The following is a 22,756-nucleotide window of genomic DNA, read 5'->3' on the forward strand; positions in this document are numbered from 1 at the left end:
GCAGTTGCAGACCAGCCAACTAACTCATTTTAAAGATGCAACACATAATAACTCTGAGGTATCTGTCAAGTTTCACAAAGGGAAAAATTATCCCAATGGTAATAATCAAAATTCATTTCCTAAAAAGAGTTAGATTGGTGCATATCAAGTAGCAAGAATCAGAAATAATGATTCTCCACAAAGTAAGAAGAATAAGTACCCTCCTAAGAGTAGCCCAGTTAATAAGAAACCAGTCAAAGAGAGATTGTCTTTTCTGCAAGGGTACTCATTTTTCTAAGAATTGCATTGCATAGAATTCATGGAATGATAAAGTTGAAAGATTGGAGGAACTTGACAGATGTATCAGGTGTTTGGGTAATAACAATGTAAAGGATTGTTATGCCAAATTAAACTTCTGTTATCAATGTCACAAAGGAAGACACCATATAGTCATGTGTAAAGGTCTATATGATAATGTTGATAATAATGATAATGTTGACAATCCTGACACAACAGTGGCTAATGTAAAAATTGCTGCTAATGTTAATAATGATGGTTTTGCTGAAGTAGCCTTACCTGTGTTACAGGTAAAAATTGATGATAAAAGGCATAAATCAAAAAATGTAACTGCATTACTGGACCAGGGATCCCAGCGTACTTTCATAAAACGTAAATGTCTTGATGGTATGAAAGTACAGATGGGAGATCCTACCACTCTAAAATTATCTGGTTTTCTCTCTGATAAAAGGGCTCAATTGTATGACACTGTTTATGTAACTGTCAGGTTGGGCAATGAGAAAAAACGTGTTAATGCAGTAATTGTAGATAGACTTCCAGAGAAAATATCTACAGTAGGGCTTAGTAAAGCTACAGAAAGACTCTCACATAATGTAAATTTAGCACCTTCTGGTCAAGTGATGATTCTGTAGGCCCAATAAATATTTTGATAGGTAGTGACTATTATGCCTCCTTTGTAAAGGGTATGGTAAAGAAATGTGGTGTCACCCTTTTAAAGACTGCAGGAGGCCATGTAATGTATAGTAGGATTCCTCATAATAATAATTCATGACTAGAGGAAACTACAAATACCATAACTGTGTGTCTTACTCATGAAGTCGTGCCCCAGTATAATTCTTTCATAGAGGATGGTGTTGAGCCAATGCATAAATTGTGGGAATTAGACAGCATTGGAATAAATGTAAATGAAGAAAGTCCAGACGATTCTTTTACTCAAGAACAATACCTGAGACATGTAAAATTTGAATCTGGACAATACTGGGTACGACTTCCGTGGAGACTGAACCATCCAGAATTGCCCACTAATTACAGAATGGCATATGGACAATTAAAGGCTCAGCTCCACGAACTGAGTAAGACACCAGAATTGTTAACTGCCTATAATGATATAATTGCTGAGCAGTTAATTAATAAATTTATAGAAGAGGTACCTCCTGAGCAAGCCAAAATTTATGGTCACTATTTGCCACATCACGGAGTGAAGAAGGATTCTAAGACCACTCCTTTGAGGATTGTGTTTAACTGTAGTGCCAGGAGCAACAAAAATGTACCTAGTTTAAATGACTGTTTGATGACAGGTCCATCGCTGACGGAAAAATTAGGAGATATCTTATTAAATTTCAGAGTGAAGCATTATGCCTTTACGGCTGACATAAGTAAAGCTTTCCTAAGAGTGGGTTTACAAGAGGCTGACCGGGATTGTACCCGCTTCTTATGGCCTGAGAATCCTATTGACCCACTTAGCCCTCTGAAAACCTTTCGCTTTAGTAGCGTATTATTTGGTGCTACATCCAGGTGCTACATCCAGTCTGTTCCTACTTCAAGCGACGATAAATGCACACCTTAAACGTATGGAAAGTCCATTGAGTAAAGTAATGAGCAAACAATTTTATGTGGACAATTTCCTGGGTGTGATGTCAACTGAAGAGGAACTGTTAATGACTTATGGAGAGGCTAATGAAATAATGCAAAGTGCAAATTCATTTCCTAAAAATAGTTGCATAGGTGCATATCAAGTAGCAAGAATCAGAAATAATGATTCTCAACAAAGTAAGAAGAATAAGTACCCTTCTAAGAGTAGCCCAGTTAATAAGAAACCAGTCAGAGAAAAGAGAGATTGTCTTTTCTGCAAGGGTACTCATTTTTCTAAGAAATGCAATGCATACAATTCATGGAATGATAAAGTTGAAAGATTGGAGGAACTTGACAGATGTATCAGGTGTTTGGGTAATCACAATGTAAAGGATTGTTATGCCAAATTAAACTTCTGTTATCAATGTCACAAAGGAAGACACCATATAGTCATGTGTAAAGGTCTATATGATAATGTTGATAATAATGATAATGTTGACAATCCTGACACAACAGTGGCTAATGTAAAAATTGCTGCTAATGTTAATAATGATGATTTTGCTGAAGTAGCCTTACCTGTGTTACAGGTAAAAAATGATGATAAAAGGCATAAATCAAAAAATGTAACTGCATTATTGGACCAGGGATCCCAGCGTACTTTCATAAAACGAAAATGTCTTGATGGTATGAAAGTACAGATGGGAGATCCTACCACTCTAAAATTATCTGGTTTTCTCTCTGATAAAAGGGCTCAATTGTATGACACTGTTTATGTAACTGTCAGGTTGGGCAATGAGAAAAAACGTGTTAATGCAGTAATTGTAGATAGACTTCCAGAGAAAATATCTACAGTAGGGCTTAGTAAAGCTACAGAAAGACTCTCACATAATGTAAATTTAGCACCTTCTGGTCAAGTGATGATTCTGTAGGCCCAATAAATATTTTGATAGGTAGTGACTATTATGCCTCCTTTGTAAAGGGTATGGTAAAGAAATGTGGTGTCACCCTTTTAAAGACTGCAGGAGGCCATGTAATGTATAGTAGGATTCCTCATAATAATAATTCATGACTAGAGGAAACTACAAATACCATAACTGTGTGTCTTACTAATGAAGTCGTGCCCCAGTATAATTCTTTCATAGAGGATGGTGTTGAGCCAGTGCATAAATTGTGGGAATTAGACAGCATTGGAATAAATGTAAATGAAGAAAGTTCAGACGATTCTTTTACTCAAGAACAATACCTGAGACATGTAAAATTTGAATCTGGACAATACTGGGTACGACTTCTGTGGAGACTGAACCATCCAGAATTGCCCACTAATTACAGAATGGCATATGGACAATTAAAGGCTCAGCTCCACGAACTGAGTAAGACACCAGAATTGTTAACTGCCTATAATGATATAATTGCTGAGCAGTTAATTAATAAATTTATAGAAGAGGTACCTCCTGAGCAAGCCAAAATTTATGGTCACTATTTGCCACATCACGGAGTGAAGAAGGATTCTAAGACCACTCCTTTGAGGATTGTGTTTAACTGTAGTGCCAGGAGCAACAAAAATGTACCTAGTTTAAATGACTGTTTGATGACAGGTCCATCGCTGACGGAAAAATTAGGAGATATCTTATTAAATTTCAGAGTGAAGCATTATGCCTTTACGGCTGACATAAGTAAAGCTTTCCTAAGAGTGGGTTTACAAGAGGCTGACCGGGATTGTACCCGCTTCTTATGGCCTGAGAATCCTATTGACCCACTTAGCCCTCTGAAAACCTTTCGCTTTAGTAGCGTATTATTTGGTGCTACATCCAGGTGCTACATCCAGTCTGTTCCTACTTCAAGCGACGATAAATGCACACCTTAAACGTATGGAAAGTCCATTGAGTAAAGTAATGAGCAAACAATTTTATGTGGACAATTTCCTGGGTGTGATGTCAACTGAAGAGGAACTGTTAATGACTTATGGAGAGGCTAATGAAATAATGCAAAGTGCAAATATGCCTCTGAGGGAATGGAATAGTAATTCGTCCAAATTAAAGGACAAAATAAGTAAAGATTTCCCTGGAGATGAAGTGCCAAAATGTAGTAATGTATTGGGATTAACTTGGGATACTGAGAGAGATTTGTTAATGTTAAAACCTAATAATTACAGTATGTCCAATAAATTAACTAAGGGAGTTTTGCTTGCTGAAGTTTCCAAATGTTTTGATCCACTAGGTTTAGTGTCACCCCTTACTATAAGAGGGAAATAATTAATACAGGAAGCATGGAAACTTAAATGTGCTTGGGATGAAATTCTACCTGAGGAATTCATTAACAGGTGGGACGAATTAATTGGTGATTATGAAAAATTTCCAATGTTGGAGTTCCCACGCCAGGTGGCCAATCCAAATGTGAAAAATGTACTCCACATTTTTTGTGATGCTTCAAAATTGGCATATGGAGCAGTTGCTTATCATCAATGTAATAGTGTTATTTCTCTTGTTATGTCTAAAGCTAAAGTGTCTCCAATTAAATCACATACCTTACCTCAGTTGGAATTAACAGCTATTTATGTAGGTGTCAAATTAGCTAATTATATAAGAAATAAGTTGCATGAGATAAATATTAGCGACACTGTAATTTGGTCTGATAATGAGGTATCCTTACAATGGATTCGTAATGGAAACAGTAAAATTGTGTACGTACAAAACAGAGTCGCTGAAATTAATCAGATGCAAGAGAAGTATAATAGTTTGGGTCAGCATACGTTAACATTTAATCATATACCTGGTGAGGAGAATCCAGCTGATTTCTTGTCTCGAGGTTTATCTTATGCTAAATTTGTAAATGCTGTATGATGGTTTAAAGGACCGAGCTGGTTGGTAAATAAAGCTAATTTGCCTGTACAAAAGGCGTATATTGCTCCTGTTGAAATTACTGTGACCACCGCTCCAGTAGTTTGTCCTCCCTTAGCAAATGATATAAATAGATATTCTTCTTTACCCAAACTAATCAATGTAACTAAGTTGGTGTTTAAATTTCTAAACAAGATGAATATATCATATAAGTTTTCACATCCTCTTGAATATTGGATAAAGAGGGTACAGGAGGAAATCTATGGAAATGAGATTAAATTGATGATGGAAAGAAAAATTGTGAAAGGTTCCATAATAGAGAAATTGGGGGTGTATTTGGAGAACAATGTAATTAGGTGCAGAGGTAGGTTACAAAATGCTGAATTGGGTGATTATGCTAAACACCCTATCTTACTGCCCAAAACTCATCATCTAACAAATTTACTTGTGCTAAATGCCCATAAAAATGTAATGCATGGTGGGGTGCAAGATACCTTAAATTGTATTAGAGAAACTTTCTGGATTCCACAAGGACGGCAAAGTGTAAAAAGGGTGATTAAATCTTGTGTAATATGTCGCTGTGTGGATGCCAGATCCTATATGTACCCAGGTCCTCCACCGTTGCCAAATCAGCAATTTGAGTCGTTTAGCAACAACCTCCGCCTGGCCGCAGTGTGGAAAATACTGTATATTTTCTGGAAATACGGTAATTTATAGGTAAATAGATGCCCTATATTGTATTTTTAAAAGAAGTATGTTATCGAAAATGGGAAACTGGAACTGCGCCTGCGCAGACAGGAGTCACCATTTTGTTTGAATTTGGACTAGAAGCGTTAGTGTAATGGGAAGAATTTTTCGTGCTCTAGAGGTTAAAATTGGGCTAACACCTCTCAAATAGGAGGCAAAATTGTTGGATGTGCATTCCTGCATAACTTGAGATATCAGGCGACTGGACAAGACAGCTCCAGGAACCTCAGATAAGTCTGTTATGTTATAACTCTGGCCAGTTATTTTCATGTATAGACAGTGAGGTTTTCTGAGTATGATACAAATTAATCTCCAGTCAAATTGGTGAGTGTTATGATTAAAATATATTCTCCTTCTGTTATATAAATGTGTGTATATACTATAATCCTTTTTTAATTTTAATATACAGTCCACAAATTTATATATTTACCAGCATTCCTGGTGATGTATATTTCATTTAATTAATAGGTCCAGAGCAACTTGTGGATATGACAGTGGTAGGTATTGAAGGGGGACATTTTTTGTGGCCTAGGTGTCCCAAATTCCTACTTGTCTAACTGATAAATAATAATTATCTATCTTCATTTACTGTTACGTACATAATGATACATCCAAGTAAATGCAATTTTCCACACATTGAACCATCTTGAACCCTACCTTGACCCATCTTGAACCCTGCCTTGAACGATCTTGAACCCTACCTTGAATCATCTTGAACCCTACCTTGAACCATCTTGAACCCTACCTTGAACCATCTTGAACCCTACCTTGAAAGATCTTGAACCATGCCTTGAACCATCTTGAACCCTACCTTGAACCATCTTGAACCCTACCTTGAATCATCTTGAACCCTATTTTGAACCATCTTGAACCCTGCCTTGAATCATCTTGAACCCTACCTTGAACCATCTTGAACCCTACCTTGAATCATCTTGAACCCTACCTTGAACCATCTTGAACCCTACCTTGAACCATCTTGAACCCTACCTTGAACCATCTTGAACCCTGCCTTGAACCATCTTGAACCCTACCTTGAACCATCTTGAACCCTACCTTGAATCATCTTGAACCCTACCTTGAACCATCTTGAACCCTACCTTGAACCATCTTGAACCCTACCTTGAATCATCTTGAACCCTACCTTGAACCATCTTGAACCCTACCTTGAATCATCTTGAACCCTACCTTGAACCATCTTGAACCCTACCTTGAACCATCTTGAACCCTACCTTGAACCATCTTGAACCCTGCCTTGAACCATCTTGAACCCTACCTTGAACCATCTTGAACCCTACCTTGAATCATCTTGAACCCTACCTTGAACCATCTTGAACCCTACCTTGAACCATCTTGAACCCTGCCTTGAACCATCTTGAACCCTACCTTGAACCATCTTGAACCCTACCTTGAACCATCTTGAACCCTGCCTTGAACCATCTTGAACCCTACCTTGAACCATCTTGAACCCTACCTTGAACTTTCTTGAACCCTACCTTCAACTATCTTGAACCCTATCTTGAACCCTGCCTTGAACCATCTTGAACCCTACCTTGAACCATCTTGAACCCTGCCTTGAACCATCTTGAACCCTGCCTTGAACCATCTTGAACCCTACCTTGAACTTTCTTGAACCCTACCTTCAACTATCTTGAACCCTGCCTGGAACCATCTTGAACCCTGCCTTGAACCATCTTGAACCCTACCTTGAACCATCTTGAACCCTACCTTGAACCATCTTGAACCCTACCTTGAACCATCTTGAACCCTACCTTGAACCATCTTGAACCCTGCCTTGAACCCTACCTTGAACCATCTTGAACCCTACCTTGAACCATCTTGAACCCTACCTTCAACCATCTTGAACCCTACCTTGAACCATCTTGAACCCTACCTTCAACCATCTTGAACCCTGCCTTGAACCATCTTGAACCCTGCCTTGAAGTATCTTGAACCCTGCCTTGAACCATCTTGAACCCTACCTTGAACCATCTTGAACCCTACCTTGAACCATCTTGAACCCTGCCTTGAACCATCTTGAACCCTACCTTGAACCATCTTGAACCCTACCTTGAACCATCTTGAACCCTGCCTTGAACCATCTTGAACCCTGCCTTGAAGTATCTTGAACCCTGCCTTGAACGATCTTGAACCCTACCTTGAATCATCTTGAACCCTACCTTGAACCATCTTGAACCCTACCTTGAACCATCTTGAACCCTACCTTGAACCATCTTGAACCCTGCCTTGAACCATCTTGAACCCTACCTTGAACCATCTTGAACCCTACCTTGAACTTTCTTGAACCCCACCTTCAACTATCTTGAACCCTGCCTTGAACCATCTTGAACCCTGCCTTGAACCATCTTGAATTCTACCTTGAACCATCTTGAACCCTACCTTGAACCATCTTGAACCCTACCTTCAACCATCTTGAACCCTACCTTGAACCATCTTGAACCCTACCTTGAACCATCTTGAACCCTGCCTTGAACCATCTTGAACCCTACCTTGAACCATCTTGAACCCTACCTTGAACCATCTTGAACCCTACCTTCAACCATCTTGAACCCTACCTTGAACCATCTTGAACCCTACCCTGAACCATCTTGAACCCTACCTTGAACCATCTTGAACCCTACCTTGAACTATCTTGAACCCTACCTTGAACTCTGCCTTGAACCATCTTGAACCCTACCTTGAACCATCTTGAACCCTACCTTGAACCATCTTGAACCCTACCTTGAACCATCTTGAACCCTACCTTGAACTATCTTGAACCCTACCTTGAACCATCTTGAACCCTGCCTTGAACTATCTTGAACCCTACCTTGAACCATCTTGAACCCTGCCTTGAACTATCTTGAACCCTACCTTGAACTATCTTGAGCCCTACCTTGAACCATCTTGAACCCTACTTTGAACTATCTTGAACCCTACCTTGAACTATCTTGAACTCTACCTTGAACTATCTTGAACCCTACCTTGAACCATCTTGAACCCTACCTTGAACTATCTTGAACCCTACCTTGAACTATCTTGAACCCTACCTTGAACTATCTTGAACCCTGCCTTGAACCATCTTGAACCCTACCTTCAACCATCTTGAACCCTACCTTGAACTATCTTGAACCCTACCTTGAACTATCTTGAACCCTACCTTGAACTATCTTGAACCCTACCTTGAACTATCTTGAACCCTACCTTGAACTATCTTGAACCCTGCCTTGAACCATCTTGAACCCTACCTTCAACCATCTTGAACCCTACGTTGAACTATCTTGAACCCTACCTTGAACTATCTTGAACCCTACCTTGAACTATCTTGAACCCTACCTTGAACTATCTTGAACCCTACCTTGAACTATCTTGAACCCTACCTTGAACTATCTTGAACCCTACCTTGAACCATCTTGAACCCTACCTTGAACTATCTTGAACCCTACCTTGAACTATCTTGAACCCTACCTTGAACTATCTTGAACCCTACCTTGAACTATCTTGAACCCTACCTTGAACTATCTTGAACCCTACCTTGAACTATCTTGAACCCTACCTTGAACTATCTGGAACCCTATCTTGAACCCTACCTTGAACTATCTTGAACCCTACCTTGAACTATCTTGAACCCTACCTTGAACTATCTTGAACCCTACCTTGAACTATCTTGAACCCTACCTTGAACTATCTTGAACCCTACCTTGAACTATCTTGAACCCTACCTTGAACTATCTTGAACCCTACCTTGAACTATCTGGAACCCTATCTTGAACCCTACCTTGAACTATCTTGAACCCTACCTTGAACTATCTTGAACCCTACCTTGAACTATCTTGAACCCTACCTTGAACTATCTTGAACCCTACCTTGAACTATCTTGAACCCTACCTTGAACTATCTGGAACCCTATCTTGAACCCTACCTTGAACTATCTTGAACCCTACCTTGAACTATCTTGAACCCTACCTTGAACTATCTTGAACCCTACCTTGAACCATCTTGAACCCTACCTTGAACTATCTTGAACCCTACCTTGAACTATCTTGAACCCTACCTTGAACTATCTTGAACCTTACCTTGAACCCTAAAGTGTCACCATCTGTAACACAAGTTCTGACAGGCAGCCTGCTGTATAGTCCTTGTGGCTTAGCGCTTCTTTTTTTATTATAATAATAATAATGACAGGCAGCCTGTTGCTCGTAGCTCAGGTTAACACACTTGACACACTCATAATATAGATAGGCCTACTAAGGCCTACCTTGATACAGCGGCTGAATTACCACAAACCTAAATAAAACGAGATTAACTGAGCCACACGAGTTGCCACAACAAAGTTGTTTGTTGACACATGTTAAGGTTCACTGTTGCCTGAGCTGTGGTTAGTGACTCATGTTAATGTTCACTGTTGCCTGAGCTGTGGTTAGTGACTCATGTTAATGTTCACTGTTGCCTGAGCTGTTGTTAGTGACTCATGTTAATGTTCACTGTTGCCTGAGCTGTGGTTAGTGACTCATGTTAAGGTTCACTGTTGCCTGAGCTGTGGTTAGTGACTCATGTTAATGTTCACTGTTGCCTGAGCTGTGGTTAGTGACTCATGTTAATGTTCACTGTTGCCTGAGCTGTGGTTAGTGACTCATGTTAATGTTCACTGTTGCCTGAGCTGTGGTTAGTGACTCATGTTAATGTTCACTGCTGCCTGAGCTGTGGTTAGTGACTCATGTTAATGTTCACTGCTGCCTGAGCTGTGGTTAGTGACTCATGTTAATGTTCACTGTTGCCTGAGCTGTGGTTAGTGACTCATGTTAAGGTTAACTGTTGCCTGAGCTGTGGTTAGTGACTCATGTTAATGTTCACTGTTGCCTGAGCTGTTGTTAGTGACTCATGTTAATGTTAATAGTTCACTGCTGCCTCACTGTTGCCTGAGCTGTTGTTAGTGACTCATGTTAATGTTCACTGTTGCCTGAGCTGTGGTTAGTGACTCATGTTAATGTTCACTGTTGCCTGAGCTGTGGTTAGTGACTCATGTTAAGGTTCACTGTTGCCTGAGCTGTGGTTAGTGACTCATGTTAAGGTTCACTGTTGCCTGAGCTGCGGTTAGTGACTCATGTTAAGGTTCACTGTTGCCTGAGCTGCGGTTAGTGACTCATGTTAAGGTTCACTGTTGCCTGAGCTGTGGTTAGTGACTCATGTTAAGGTTCACTGTTGCCTGAGCTGCGGTTAGTGACTCATGTTAAGGTTCACTGTTGCCTGAGCTGCGGTTAGTGACTCATGTTAAGGTTCACTGTTGCCTGAGCTGTGGTTAGTGACTCATGTTAAGGTTCACTGTTGCCTGAGCTGCGGTTAGTGACTCATGTTAAGGTTCACTGTTGCCTGAGCTGCGGTTAGTGACTCATGTTAAGGTTCACTGTTGCCTGAGCTGTGGTTAGTGACTCATGTTAAGGTTCACTGTTGCCTGAGCTGCGGTTAGTGACTCATGTTAAGGTTCACTGTTGCCTGAGCTGCGGTTAGTGACTCATGTTAAGGTTCACTGTTGCCTGAGCTGTGGTTAGTGACTCATGTTAAGGTTCACTGTTGCCTGAGCTGCAGTTAGTGACTCATGTTAATGTTCACTGCTGCCTGAGCTGTGGTTAGTGACTCATGTTAAGGTTCACTGTTGCCTGAGCTGCAGTTAGTGACTCATGTTAAGGTTCACTGTTGCCTGAGCTGCGGTTAGTGACTCATGTTAAGGTTCACTGTTGCCTGAGCTGCGGTTAGTGACTCATGTTAAGGTTCACTGTTGCCTGAGCTGCGGTTAGTGACTCATGTTAAGGTTCACTGTTGCCTGAGCTGCGGTTAGTGACTCATGTTAAGGTTCACTGTTGCCTGAGCTGCAGTTAGTGACTCATGTTAAGGTTCACTGTTGCCTGAGCTGCGGTTAGTGACTCATGTTAAGGTTCACTGTTGCCTGAGCTGCGGTTAGTGACTCATGTTAAGGTTCATTGTTGCCTGAGCTGCGGTTAGTGACTCATGTTAATGTTCACTGTTGCCTGAGCTGTGTTTAGTGACTCATGTTAATGTTCACTGCTGCCTGAGCTGTTGTTAGTGACTCATGTTAATGTTCACTGTTGCCTGAGCTGTGGTTAGTGACTCATGTTAATGTTCACTGCTGCCTGAGCTGTGGTTAGTGACTCATGTTAATGTTCACTGCTTTCTGAGCTGTTGTTAGTGACTCATGTTAATGTTCACTGTTGCCTGAGCTGTGGTTAGTGACTCATGTTAATGTTCACTGCTGCCTGAGCTGTTGTTAGTGACTCATGTTAATGTTCACTGTTGCCTGAGCTGTGGTTAGTGACTCATGTTAATGTTCACTGTTGCCTGAGCTGTGGTTAGTGACTCATGTTAATATTCACTGTTGCCTGAGCTGTGGTTAGTGACTCATGTTAAGGTTCACTGTTGCCTGAGCTGTGGTTAGTGACTTGTTAATGTTCACTGTTGCCTGAGCTGTGGTTAGTGACTCATGTTAAGGTTCACTGTTGCCTGAGCTGCAGTTAGTGACTCATGTTAATGTTCACTGCTGCCTGAGCTGCGGTTAGTGACTCATGTTAAGGTTCACTGTTGCCTGAGCTGTGGTTAGTGACTCATGTTAAGGTTCACTGTTGCCTGAGCTGCAGTTAGTGACTCATGTTAATGTTCACTGCTGCCTGAGCTGTGGTTAGTGACTCATGTTAATGTTCACTGCTGCCTGAGCTGCAGTTAGTGACTCATGTTAAGGTTCACTGTTGCCTGAGCTGTGGTTAGTGACTCATGTTAATGTTCACTGTTGCCTGAGCTGTGGTTAGTGACTCATGTTAAGGTTCACTGTTGCCTGAGCTGTGGTTAGTGACTCATGTTAAGGTTCACTGTTGCCTGAGCTGCGGTTAGTGACTCATGTTAAGGTTCACTGTTGCCTGAGCTGCGGTTAGTGACTCATGTTAAGGTTCACTGTTGCCTGAGCTGTGGTTAGTGACTCATGTTAAGGTTCACTGTTGCCTGAGCTGCGGTTAGTGACTCATGTTAAGGTTCACTGTTGCCTGAGCTGCAGTTAGTGACTCATGTTAATGTTCACTGCTGCCTGAGCTGTGGTTAGTGACTCATGTTAAGGTTCACTGTTGCCTGAGCTGCAGTTAGTGATTCATGTTAAGGTTCACTGTTGCCTGAGCTGCAGTTAGTGACTCATGTTAAGGTTCACTGTTGCCTGAGCTGCGGTTAGTGACTCATGTTAAGGTTCACTGTTGCCTGAGCTGTTGTTAGTGACTCATGTTAATGTTCACTGTTGCCTGAGCTGCAGTTAGTGACTCATGTTAAGGTTCACTGTTGCCTGAACTGTTGTTAGTGACTCATGTTAATGTTCACTGTTGCCTGAGCTGCGGTTAGTGACTCATGTTAATGTTCACTGTTGCCTGAGCTGTGGTTAGTGACTCATGTTAATGTTCACTGTTGCCTGAGCTGTGGTTAGTGACTCATGTTAAGGTTCACTGTTGCCTGAGCTGTGGTTAGTGACTCATGTTAAGGTTCACTGTTGCCTGAGCTGTGGTTAGTGACTCATGTTAATGTTCACTGTTGCCTGAGCTGTGGTTAGTGACTCATGTTAAGGTTCACTGTTGCCTGAGCTGTGGTTAGTGACTCATGTTAAGGTTCACTGTTGCCTGAGCTGTGGTTAGTGACTCATGTTAAGGATCACTGCTGCCTGAGCTGTGGTTAGTGACTCATGTTAAGGATCACTGCTGCCTGAGCTGTGGTTAGTGATTCATGTTAAGGTTCACTGCTGCCTGAGCTGTGGTTAGTGATTCATGTTAAGGTTCACTGCTGCCTGAGCTGTGGTTAGTGATTCATGTTAAGGTTCACTGCTGCCTGAGCTGTGGTTAGTGACTCATGTCAGCAGACCAGGTCAGGCAGTCAACAACACGACACAACCCCCGATAAATGGAACTGAGGGAATTTGGAAGGATAAAACCATTGATTAAACCTTTCTGGTCTACCAGACTGGAAAGGAGTTAGAAGTTAATAGGTGAAGCCGGACTGTGAAGTGAGGTGGGAAGGGGAGTGTGTAATAAGGGGTTAACTGAAAGGGGTTTGTGAAGTTAAGGAAAAACAGGCCTTCACTTAATTCATGTCAATGCAAGATCACTTCTTTCTAAATTGGCAGAGATTAGGATTCTAGCTAACAAAATTAGGGCGGCAGTTATAACCATCTCTGAATCCTGGTTGGATGATACTGTGACTGACGACGAGGTCAGTATAGAAGGTTACAATATAAAACACTTAGATAGGAACAGAAAAGGTAGTGGTGTATGTGACAAGGTCCTAGATGCACTAGAAGACAAAAAGAATGCAGATGTAATATATACAGACTTTGCAAAAGCCTTCGACAAGTGTGACCATGGCGTAATAGCGCACAAAATGCGTGCTAAAGGAATAACAGGAGAAGTCGGTCGATGGATCTATAATTTCCTCACTAACAGAACACAGAGAGTAGTAGTCAACAGAGTAAAGTCCGAGGCAGCTACGGTGAAAAGCTCTGTTCCACAAGGCACAGTACTAGCTCCCATCTTGTTCCTCATCCTCATATCTGACATAGACAAGGATGTCAGCCACAGCACCGTGTCTTCCTTTGCAGATGACACCCGAATCTGCATGACAGTGTCTTCCATTGCAGACACTGCAAGGCTCCAGGCGGACATAAACCAAATCTTTCAGTGGGCTGCAGAAAACAATATGAAGTTCAACGATGAGAAATTTCAGTTACTCAGATATGGTAAACACGAGGAAATTAAATCTTCATCAGAGTACAAAACAAATTCTGGCCACAAAATAGAGCGAAACACCAACGTCAAAGACCTGGGAGTGATCATGTCGGAGGATCTCACCTTCAAGGACCATAACATTGTATCAATCGCATCTGCTAGAAAAATGACAGGATGGATAATGAGAACCTTCAAAACTAGGGAGGCCAAGCCCATGATGACACTCTTCAGGTCACTTGTTCTATCTAGGCTGGAATATTGCTGCACTCTAACAGCACCTTTCAAGGCAGGTGAAATTGCCGACCTAGAAAATGTACAGAGGACTTTCACGGCGCGCATAACGGAGATAAAACACCTCAATTACTGGGAGCGCTTGAGGTTTCTAAACCTGTATTCCCTGGAACGCAGGAGGGAGAGATACATGATTATATACACCTGGAAAATCCTAGAGGGACTAGTACCGAACTTGCACACGAAAATCACTCACTACGAAAGCAAAAGACTTGGCAGACGATGCACCATCCCCCCAATGAAAAGCAGGGGTGTCACTAGCACGTTAAGAGACCATACAATAAGTGTCAGGGGCCCGAGACTGTTCAACTGCCTCCCAGCACACATAAGGGGGATTACCAACAGACCCCTGGCAGTCTTCAAGCTGGCACTGGACAAGCACCTAAAGTCAGTTCCTGATCAGCCGGGCTGTGGCTCGTACGTTGGTTTGCGTGCAGCCAGCAGCAACAGCCTGGTTGATCAGGCGCTGATCCACCAGGAGGCCTGGTCACAGACCCGCGGGGGCGTTGACCCCCGAAACTCTCTCCAGGTAAACCCGCCGGGAATCGAACCCGGGCCCTCCGTGTGTGAAGCGGGAGCTTTAGCCACCAGGCCACCGGGCCACGTGGCTCGTACGTTGGTTTGCGTGCAGCCAGCAGTAACAGCCTGGTTGATCAGGCTCTGATCCACCAGGAGGCCTGGTCACAGACCGGGCCGCGGGGGCATTGACCCCCGGAACTCTCTCCAGGTAAACTCCAGGTAAACTACATTAGAAATGACTTAGCTTACAACCCATGACATGATTTAAATAACAATAAACTGAAGATTCTATGGTTTGAAGTGCTGCTTCCCAAGACCAAACCCATCTTAGTAGGAACTAGTTACCGCCCTCCTACCCAGGACCAGTTCTTAGAAGACTTTTCCAGAGTCTTGTCCGGAGTTGAAAACAATTGCGAGACAATAATACTGGGAGACTTCAATATCTGTTTTCAGCAGCAAAATAACGGCTATGCAAAAGATATAAGCAAATTCTAGGTTTAAATACTTACACTAAACTAATTAATACACCAACCCGGATCACACATTTTTAATTTGTATTTTTATATTACTAGTTTATACCTAGTTGTACTTTAGTTCATTCCAGCACAACACATAGACAACATCAACTTCATTATGTGTAGTAGTGACTATACTCTATATGACCAAAATACTCTAGCTATATACTTATCCAAACTTCCCACCACTACAGATATCAGTACCAGAACTCAACACATAACTCAGGATGGCCTGACTACTCTATGACTGAAGAAATACTTCCTAACATCCCTTTGATTCATCTGAGTCTTCAACTTCCAATTGTGACCTCTTGTGTCTGTGTCCCATCTCTGGAACATCCCGTCTTTGTCCACCTCGTCTATTCTGCGCAGTATTTTATATGTCGTTATCATGTCTCCCCTGACCCTCCTGTCCTCCAGTGTCCTCAGGCCGATTTCCCTCAACCTTTCTTCATAGGACAATCCCCGTAGCTCTGGGACTAGTCTTGTTGCAAACCTTTGCACTTTCTCTAATTTCTTGACATGCTTGACTAGGTGTGGATTCCAAACTGGTGCTGCATTCTCCAGTATGGGCCTGACGTAGATGGTATACAGAGTCTTAAACGAATCCTTACTGAGGTATCGGAACGCTATCCGTAGGTTTGCCAGGCGCCCGTATGCTGCAGCAGTTATCTGATTGATGTGCGCCTCATGAGATATGCTCGGTGTTATACTCACCCCCAGATCTTTTTCCTTGAGTGAGGTTTGCAGTCTTTGGCCATCTAAACTATATTGTGTCTGCGGTCTTCTTTGCCCTTCCCCAATCTTTATGACTTTGCATTTGGCAGGGTTAAATTCAAGGAGCTAGTTGCTGGACCAGGCTTGTAGCCTGTCGAGGTCTCTTTGTAGTCCTGCCTGATCCTCGTCCGATTTGATTCTTCTCATTAACTTCACATCATCTGCAAACAAGGACACTTCTGAGTCTATCCCTTCCGTTATGTCGTTCACGTATACCAAGAACAGCACAGGTCCTAGGACTGACCCCTGTGGAACCCCGCTTGTCACAGGCGCCCACTCTGACACCTCGTCGCGTACCATGACTCGTTGTTGCCTCCCTGTCGGATATTCTCTGATCCATTGCTGTGTGTGTGTGTGTGTGTGTGTGTGTGTGTGTGTGTGTGTGTGTGTGTGTGTGTGTGTGTGTGTGTGTGTGTGTATGTATGTATGTCACTCAACAATCAATATTTGCACCAATAACTCACTACAGTTGTGACCGGGTGTGGAAGTGTGAATTGCTCATTACACTATAATTTGTTCATGATTGTAGCCATGTATAAACGTAAGTAACCATTCTTACAGAATTCATTACCTTTGTAACTTGTGAGCTCATTACCTCTGTAACTTGCTCAGCTATCAAAACTTTGGAGCCCAGTCCCTGGACCAATTATGTACCTCTGTAATCTTTTGACTACCGCCCACAGGATGGGTATGGGGTGCATAATGAACATATTATACTACTACTTCTTCTAGTGCATCTAGGACCTTGTCGTAGTGATGCAATAGTTGAGACAGACAGGAGCGACCTGTTATAAACCCATGTTGCCCTGGGTTGTGTAACTGATGGGTTTCTAGATGGGTGGTGATCTTGCTTCTTAGGACCCTTTCAAAGATTTTTATGATATGGGATGTTAGTGCTATTGGTCTGTAGTTCTTTGCTGTTGCTTTACTGCCCCCTTTGTGGAGTGGGGCTATGTCTGTTGTTTTTAGTAACTGAGGGACGACCCCCGTGTCCATGCTCCCTCTCCATAGGATGGAAAAGGCTCGTGATAGGGGGTTCTTGCAGTTCTTGATGAACACAGAGTTCCATGAGTCTGGCCCTGGGGCAGAGTGCATGGGCATGTCATTTATCGCCTGTTCGAAGTCATTTGGCGTCAGGATAACATCGGATAGGCTTGTGTTAACCAAATTCTGTGGCTCTCTCATAAAAAATTAATTTTGATCTTCGACTCTCAGTCTGGTTAGCGGCTTGCTAAAAACTGAGTCATATTGGGACTTGAGTAGCTCACTCATTTCCTTGCTGTCATCTGTGTAGGACCCATCTTGTTTAAGTAGGGGCCCAATACTGGACGTTGTTCTCGACTTTGATTTGGCATAGGAGAAGAAATACTTTGGGTTTCTTTCGATTTCATTTATGGCTTTTAGTTCTTCCCGCGATTCCTGACTCCTATAAGATTCCTTTAGCTTAAGTTCGATGCTTGCTATTTCTCTGACCAGTGTCTCCCTACGCATTTCAGATATATTGACCTCTTTTAGCCGCTCTGTTATTCTTTTCCGTCGCCTGTAAAGGGAGCGCCTCTCTTTCTATTTTACATCTACTCCTCCTTTTTCTTAGAGGAATAAACCTTGTGCATACATCGAGTGCCACCAAGTTAATCTGTTCTAGGCATAAGTTGGGGTCTGTGTTGCTTAGTATATCTTCCCAGCTTATATCGGTTAGGACTTGGTTTACTTGGTCCCACTTTATGTTTTTGTTATTGAAGTTGAATTTGGTGAATGCTCCCTCGTGACTTAGTCTCATTATGTCGGTCTGGGGCTCCACGCATACATGTCTGAACCTCAATTATGTTGTGATCTGAGTATATTGTTTTTGATATGGTGACATTTCTTATCAGATCATCATTGTTAGTGAAGATGAGGTCTAGTGTATTCTCCAGTCTAGTAGGCTCTATTATTTGCTGGTTAAAACAACTGAAACTAAATCATGTTTATAAAATTGCTCACAGTGTCCAGAATATCTTGCTGTCAATTTTGTCAAGGTTGGGAACCAAAGCAATCATAGTACTAGGGGGAGAGAGCACAACTTTGTAGTAGCCACAGTCATTGGCCAGGCTTCAAACACCTTTTATTGTACAGCAATAAAGGAATGGAACAGACTGCCCGCACATGTCAAAGCCAGTCATAGCATGAACCAGTTCAAGAAGAGTGCCAAAAGGTGTCTGATGAATGTAGCTACAGAAAGGGAGGGGAATGATTTTCTATTTTTTAACTAACATACGTGTAAATTTACCTTATTCCTAGTAATGACCCTCGTATTGTAGTCTTAATGACCCTCGTATTGTAGATAGTCTTAATGACCCTCGTGTAGTAGATAGTCTTAATGACCCTCGTGTAGTAGAAAGTCTTAATGACCCTCGTGTAGTACATAGTCTTAATGACCCTCGTGTAGTAGATAGTCTTAATGACCCTCGTGTAGTAGATAGTCTTAATGACCCTCGTGTAGTAGATAGTCTTAATGACCCTCGTGTAGTAGATAGTCTTAATGACCCTCGTGTAGTAGATAGTCTTAATGACCCTCGTGTAGTAGATAGTCTTAATGACCCTCGTGTAGTAGATAGTCTTAATGACCCTCGTGTAGTAGATAGTCTTAATGACCCTCGTGTAGTAGATAGTCTTAATGACCCTCGTGTAGTAGATAGTCTTAATGACCCTCGTGTAGTAGATAGTCTTGACAGTATGATAATAAGATATTATCTCCTTTATAGAATAAAAATAAGGCAGGGTGGCCACCAAGGCAGGGTGGCCCGAAAAAGAAAAACTTTCACCATCATTCACTCCATCACTGTCTTGCCAGAGGGATGCTTTACACTACAGTTTTTAAACTGCAACATTAACACCCCTCCTTCAGAGTGCAGGCACTGTACTTCCCATCTCCAGGACTCAAGTCCGGCCTGCCGGTTTCCCTGAACCCCTTCATAAATGTTACTTTGCTCACACTCCAACAGCACGTCAAGTATTAAAAACCATTTGTCTCCAATCACTCCTATCAAACACGCTCACGCATGCCTGCTGGAAGTCCAAGCCCCTCGCACACAAAACCTCCTTTACCCCCTCTCTTCAACCTTTCCTAGGCCGACCCCTACCCCGCCTTCCTTCCACTACAGACTGATACACTCTTGAAGTCATTCTGTTTTGCTCCATTCTCTCTACATGTCCGAACCACCTCAACAACCCTTCCTCAGCCCTCTGGACAACAGTTTTGGTAATCCCGCACCTCCTCCTAACTTCCAAACTACGAATTCTCTGCATTATATTCACACCACACATTGCCCTCAGACATGACATCTCCACTGCCTCCAGCCTTCTCCTCGCTGCAACATTCATCACCCATGCTTCACACCCATATAAGAGCGTTGGTAAAACTATACTCTCATACATTCCCCTCTTTGCCTCCAAGGACAAAGTTCTTTGTCTCCACAGACTCCTAAGTGCACCACTCACTCTTTTTCCCTCATCAATTCTATGATTCACCTCCTCTTTCATAGACCCATCTGCTGACACGTCCACTCCCAAATATCTGAATACATTCACCTCCTCCATACTCTCTCCCTCCAATCTGATATTCAATCTTTCATCACCTAATCTTTTTGTTATCCTCATAACCTTACTCTTTCCTGTATTCACCTTTAATTTTCTTCTTTTGCACACCCTACCAAATTCATCCACCAATCTCTGCAACTTCTCTTCAGAATCTCCCAAGAGCACAGTGTCATCAGCAAAGAGCAGCTGTGACAACTCCCACTTTGTGTGTGATTCTTTATCTTTTAACTCCACGCCTCTTGTCAAGACCCTCGCATTTACTTCTCTTACAACCCCATCTATAAATATATTAAACAACCACGGTGACATCACACATCCTTGTCTAAGGCCTACTTTTACTGGGAAATAATTTCCCTCTTTCCTACATACTCTAACTTGAGCCTCACTATCCTCGTAAAAACTCTTCACTGCTTTCAGTAACCTACCTCCTACACCATACACTTGCAACATCTGCCACATTGCCCCCCTATCCACCCTGTCATACGCCTTTTCCAAATCCATAAATGCCACAAAGACCTCTTTAACCTTATCTAAATACTGTTCACTTATATGTTTCACTGTAAACACCTGCTCCACACACCCCCTATCTTTCCTAAAGCCTCCTTGTTCATCTGCTATCCTATTCTCCGTCTTCCTCTTAATTCTTTCAATAATAACTCTACCATACACTTTACCAGGTATACTCAGCAGACTTATCCCCCTATAATTTTTGCACTCTCTTTTATCCCCTTTGCCTTTATACAAAGGAACTATGCATGCTCTCTGCCAATCCCTAGGTACCTTACCCTCTTCCATACATTTATTAAATAATTGCACCAACCACTCCAAAACTATATCTCCACCTGCTTTTAACATTTCTATCTTTATCCCATCAATCCCGGCTGCCTTACCCCCTTTCATTTTACCTACTGCCTCACGAACTTTCCCCACACTCACAACTGGCTCTTCCTCACTCCTACAAGATGTTATTCCTCCTTGTCCTATACACGAAACCACAGCTTCCCTATCTTCATCAACATTTAACAATTCCTCAAAATATTCCCTCCATCTTCCCAATACCTCTAACTCTCCATTTAATAACTCTCCTCTCCTATTTTTAACTGACAAATCCATTTGTTCTCTAGGCTTTCTTAACTTGTTAATCTCACTCCAAAACTTTTTCTTATTTTCAACAAAATTTGTTGATAACATCTCACCCACTCTCTCATTTGCTCTCTTTTTACATTGCTTCACCACTCTCTTAGCCTCTCTCTTTTTCTCCATATACTCTTCCCTCCTTGCATCACTTCTACTTTGTAAAAACTTCTCATATGCTAACTTTTTCTCCCTTACTACTCTCTTTACATCATCATTCCACCAATCACTCCTCTTCCCTCCCGCACCCACTTTCCTGTAACCACAAACTTCTGCTGAACACTCTAACACTACATTTTTAAACCTACCCCATACCTCTTCGACCCCATTGCCTATGCTCTCATTAGCCCATCTATCTTCCAACAGCTGTTTATATCTTACCCTAACTGCCTCCTCTTTTAGTTTATAAACCTTCACCTCTCTCTTCGCCGATGCTTCTATTCTCCTTGTATCCCATCTACCTTTTACTCTCAGTGTAGCTACAACTAGAAAGTGATCTGATATATCTGTGGCCCCTCTATAAACATGTACATCCTGAAGTCTACTCAACAGTCTTTTATCTACCAATACATAATCCAACAAACTACTGTCATTAGGCCCTACATCATATCTTGTATACTTATTTATCCTCTTTTTCTTAAAATATGTATTACCTATAACTAAACCCCTTTCTATACAAAGTTCAATCAAAGGGCTCCCATTATCATTTACACCTGGCACCCCAAACTTACCTACCACACCCTCTCTAAAAGTTTCTCCTACTTTAGCATTCAGGTCCCCAACCACAATTACTCTCTCACTTGGTTCAAAGGCTCCTATACATTCACTTAACATCTCCCAAAATCTCTCTCTCTCCTCTGCATTCCTCTCTTCTCCAGGTGCATACACGCTTATTATGACCCACTTCTCGCATCCAACCTTTACTTTAATCCACATAATTCTTGAATTTACACATTCATATTCTCTTTTCTCCTTCCATAACTGATCATTTAACATTACTGCTACCCCTTCCTTTGCTCTAACTCTCTCAGATACTCCAGATTTAATCCCATTTATTTCCCCCCACCGAAACTCCCCTACCCCCTTCAGCTTTGTTTCGCTTAGGGCCAGGACATCCAACTTCTTTTCATTCATAACATCAGCAATCATCTGTTTCTTGTCATCCGCTCTACATCCATGCACAAGCATCCCAGTTTTATAAAGTTTTTCTTCTTCTCTTTTTTAGTAAATGTCTACAGGAGAAGGGGTTACTAGCCCATTGCTCCCGGCATTTTAGTCGCCTCATACGACACGCATGGCTTACGGAGGAAAGATTCTTTTCCACTTCCCCATGGACAATAGAAGAAATAAGGAAGAACAAGAGCTATTTAGAAAAAGGGAGAAAAACCTAGATGTATGTATATATATATGCATGTGCGTGTCTGTGAAGTGTGACCAAAGTGTAAGTAGGAGTAGCAAGATATCCCTGTTATCTAGCGTGTTTATGAGACAGAAAAAGAAACCAGCAATCCTACCATCATGCAAAACAGTTACAGGTTTCTGTTTCACAGTCATCTGGCAGGACGGTAGTACTTCCCTGGGTGGTTGCTGTCTACCAACCTACTACCTACATATTACCTTTATATTATAATAAGGTTAAAGGACCCCAATGGAAGTAAGTCACTGTGTCTGACTGACTTTTTTTTGTTATCTCAGGTTCTCTACACATATGCTGCTATGTATGATAATTCTATGTAACTGTATTTGTGTA

At 41.9% G+C, this 22,756-nt stretch overlaps 1 protein-coding gene across 3 annotated transcripts in view; it reads right to left on the reverse strand.

Annotated features, from left to right (window-relative positions):
- LOC128694185 (uncharacterized) overlaps positions 1-9,812 on the reverse strand; it is an 89,145-nt gene extending 79,333 nt beyond the window's left edge. The window contains exon 1 of one of the 3 annotated variants that reach the window (XM_070093811.1): positions 9,717-9,812. The gene's annotated coding sequence lies outside the window, so the exon portion shown is untranslated. Of the gene's footprint in view, positions 1-9,505 lie in introns of all 3 variants that reach the window. The other 2 variants (XM_070093813.1, XM_070093812.1) reach the window with 2 other exon arrangements.
- Positions 9,813-22,756: the final 12,944 nt, after the last annotated feature.

This window comes from Cherax quadricarinatus, chromosome 43, assembly GCF_038502225.1.
Source record: "Cherax quadricarinatus isolate ZL_2023a chromosome 43, ASM3850222v1, whole genome shotgun sequence".
Taxonomy (NCBI): Eukaryota; Metazoa; Arthropoda; class Malacostraca; order Decapoda; family Parastacidae; genus Cherax; species Cherax quadricarinatus.